Here is a 3,831-nt window from a genome sequence, read left to right as displayed (position 1 = left end):
CGAGATGGGTAGAAGTAGGGCAGCCGACTTGGGACCAGAAGGTCGCAGTTCGACTCCCCGCCATGTCCACATGTCGTGGTGTCCTTGAGCAAGACACCTAATCCTTAATTGCTCCCTGCGCGCTTACATAGCTGCCCACTGTTCCACCTGGGTGTATCTCAGGTGCGATGGTTAAATGCAGAGAACTAATTTTATCAATAATGATGACAACACATAGCACTTACTATCATTGATAGTATATTATTATTGTTTAACGTACGTCTTAGATCCTTGTATACTTTCTTTTTTAAATATATACTATATTTTTGGGTGTAACTGGGACCCTGTGTACATAATTTCATTCCGCCTCATGTACCCCATATGATGCGAAAGACAATAAAGGACCTTGATCTTGACTCGGACCGATATGGGCGGGTAAGTCACTGCTGTTTGCACAAATGGAACTTGTGAACATCCTCCATGATGTATTTTAGCAGAGGGCAGTGTGGCAGCGGGAGCAAACAGCTGGTCTTAAGAAACTACATTTTTCCTGTTATACTTCAAAAACAAAAAACCTGTACAAAAATATTTGTTTTATGACTACTTGGAAAGATCTCAGAAGGTACTTTTAGTTTTAAAGCAGCATTAAGGGGTCCAAACATGAAATAAAATGAGGTTCAAATGTTTACTGTATATGACAAATGAAACAGATGTACTTACCAAACTATATACAATTTTATACATATGTATATATAAAATAATGTGAATATAAGTAAATAAGCACATTTTTATTTTATGCTATCACTAAATCTAAGCTCCTTATTTGTCTTTTAACACAACTTGATGCTGAAGTTTAGATCATAATTACACGCTAAGAGTAAAGTTATGTTACTTTTTATTTAATGGGGTAAATGATCTCCCAAATAAATAATGAGGGGAAAACCTTATTTGCCCAATTTAGAAACGCACATAAATCATTCTGTTTGTGTGTGTGTGTGTCCCTCCTCCTGCTAAGCCCTGGTCCAAAGGGCAAAAGACTCTCATTACTTCTAATACTTTTTAGCGAGATGAAAAGAGGAGAAAAAAATGGTGGAATATGAGTAACATTAGGGCAAACTTTATTAAACATAATTACAGTCAACGTCGCTTATTGGGAAGGTTCACATCCATAATGGTCACTCTCTGCGGCGGAGCAGTGTAAATTATCTCAAAGGCTTTTTTCCACAGTAATCGCTTTTTAATTTATGCTTTGATGTCATGTGAGTATACTGTCTTAAATCTAAGGGCCTGTGTTTATTCTGTTTATAGAATCTAAATAATCTCTGCCTCTTTTACCAACAGACTTTAACAACATTTTAACAAGAACGGACAAGGACTGCTGCAGACAGATGCATAATGAGGCACATGAAATCATCCCACAGCATCTTTTATTCCCTACTTGGCACATAGTTGCTTGCCAACAAAATACCACGACTAAAAAAAACAACAACCTTGGTGTCATTTTTTTTATTTTTTTTGTGGCTGTTGCCTTAAAGGTCCAGAGAAAGCTAAGAAATACTAAAAAGTTTCAAAACTGTAAAGCGTGCCTAGTTGACTTTTCCTGTCAAACTCAGTTCACAGTTTTATTGTTTAACAGAGTACAGTAGTCCCTCATTTATCGTGGGGGATCTGTACCCTGAAGACCCGCGATAAGTGAAAAACAGCAACGTAGGAATAGTAGTACAAGTACCGGAGTAAGTAGTAGTTTCATCCTTCCATCCATTATCTTTACCCGCTTATTCCATTTTGGGTCACGGGGGTCGCCGGTGCCCATGTCCAGCAATCACAGTGCGAGGGGCGGGGTACACCCTGGACAGGTCTCCAGTCCATCACAGGGACACATGGAGACAAACGAGACAAACAACCATTCACTCGCTCACTCACACCTAGGGACAATTTAGAGTTACCAATCAGCCTAACATGCATGTTTTTGGTCTGTGAGAGGAAACCGGAGCACCCGGAGAAAACCCACGCAGCACAGAGAGAACATGCAAACTCCACCCAGAAAGGCCCCCGGACCGGGATCTGAACCAAGGACCAGCTCGATGAGAGGCAGCAGCTCTACCAGTTGCGCCACCGTGCTGCAGAAAGTATGCCAGAAGTGGGATTCGAACCCACGCCTCCAGGGGAGACTGCGCCCTAAACGCAGCGCCTTAGACCACTCGGCCACCTTGACATGTAAGTAGTAGTTTATTTTAGTATTTATATAGAAAGATATTAAAGCATTTTAAACCATTCCCACACTCTTGCAATATTCTAAACAATGTTTTAAAACTCTAAACACTCTAAAAAAGCACAGAATGTCATGACTTCAGCTCCCTGCCTCCGCTGCTCTTTGCCACCTGCAAGTGTTCTTGGCCACGCCCACTTTCCCGCTCTGCACGCAGATCAGCTGATCACGCAGATCTTGCAGTAAGGGCTGCACAGGAGGAAGTTGTTTCTGCAGCAGTGTGGGCTGCACAAAAGAGCTGCAGGTGCTAAATCATTTAAAATAATTTATTTTAAATAAAAATTCCATGCCGATCGTGCGGCTCATCCATCACTCAGCAAATTGTGGGTCATGTCCAATCTTATTTTGAAAAACCGCAATAGAGCAAATCCGCAATAAACAAACCACAAAGTAGCGAGGGACTACTGCACCGTAATTGCCGTTCTATAGAGCGCACCCGAATATAAGCCGTGCACACTAAAAAGCAAACAAACTACTTTGTACAAATATAAACTGGGGTTGTTCACGTTGTAACGAGTGGCTGCAGAGCTACTGAGAGATGTGCAGCTCTGGTTGTAGATCAAGAATCAACCACCAGGTGGTGTTTTACAGCTAAACATTTAACAGAAATGATTAACAATGAACATAAATTTTACCCATAATCCCTCCCTGAGGCCATGTGACCAACAGCCAACCACAATGAACCAATGAGGTCGTGCCACTGAGTCACGAGGACCCAATGAGAGACGCGTATTGATAAAACCTGTGTAAATAAAGTTTGTAAAAAAAATCTGACAGGTCACAGTCAAACCAATGAAACGGGGAGGGGAGGAGAAAAATGGTGAGGGGGGAACCCCCTCTTCCACTCTGTCTGTGTGTTAAACAGTAAAATAAAGTCACGGGGACCCGCCCCTCAAGGGAGACGTGTAGTGGGCAGCTATGTGAGTGCCCAGGTGAGACGAAGTTAAATGTTTTTGGCAGCAGGAAGCTCGTCAGCCTGTCAAAAATAAAAATAAATAAATAAAAATCCATAAATTAGCTGTAGCATTGTATGAGCCACGGGGTTCAAAGCCTGTGAAGAAAGTAGCAGCTTAAAGACCAGAAAGTACGGTAAGTACATCAGCTGACTGAATGAAAAAGAAGAGGAACAGGAAAAGAGTGATTCTCCGATGTAAAGAAAACTGAATCCATAGGAGAGCTGGTGCAATAAAAAACTACCAGTTTTAACATCTAAATGTTATATTTCAACATTTTAAAGATGTCATGGTAATTAAAATCATGACATCAAATGGAGAAAGTGTAAAGCTTAAAACGATGTGCTTCTAATTAATTTTTAAGTCATCGAACAGAGAACAGGTTGTCTGTGTCTCATAAAAGAGCAATAAAGAAACGACCTGATTCACCTTCCTTCTCCATCTACTTTAAATGTTTAGAGATGGGAGGGGGCAGAATTTGATAATGTTCTCGTTATATTGTAGGGACCCACAATGCAGAAATTATAACAGCAATACAACGTGGGAAATACTCATCAACAATGTGTTTTACAGGTGTTGTTTCTGCACAAGGTGAGAAAATACATAACTCCTTATGACAACAAGGAAATA

The 3,831-nt window shown here is 40.8% G+C and overlaps 1 non-coding gene across 1 annotated transcript; it reads right to left on the bottom strand.

The window, feature by feature from the left end:
- Positions 1 to 2,111: 2,111 nt before the first annotated feature.
- On the bottom strand, positions 2,112 to 2,194 carry trnal-uag. Its single transcript has one exon. It is a non-coding gene; the product is annotated as a tRNA-Leu (tRNA).
- Between the last annotated feature and the right edge of the window lie 1,637 nt (positions 2,195 to 3,831).

This window comes from Nematolebias whitei, chromosome 16 (assembly GCF_014905685.2).
Source record: "Nematolebias whitei isolate Nwh7 chromosome 16, NemWhi1, whole genome shotgun sequence".
Taxonomy (NCBI): Eukaryota; Metazoa; Chordata; class Actinopteri; order Cyprinodontiformes; family Rivulidae; genus Nematolebias; species Nematolebias whitei.
This window is presented reverse-complemented; position numbering and strand designations above follow the sequence as displayed.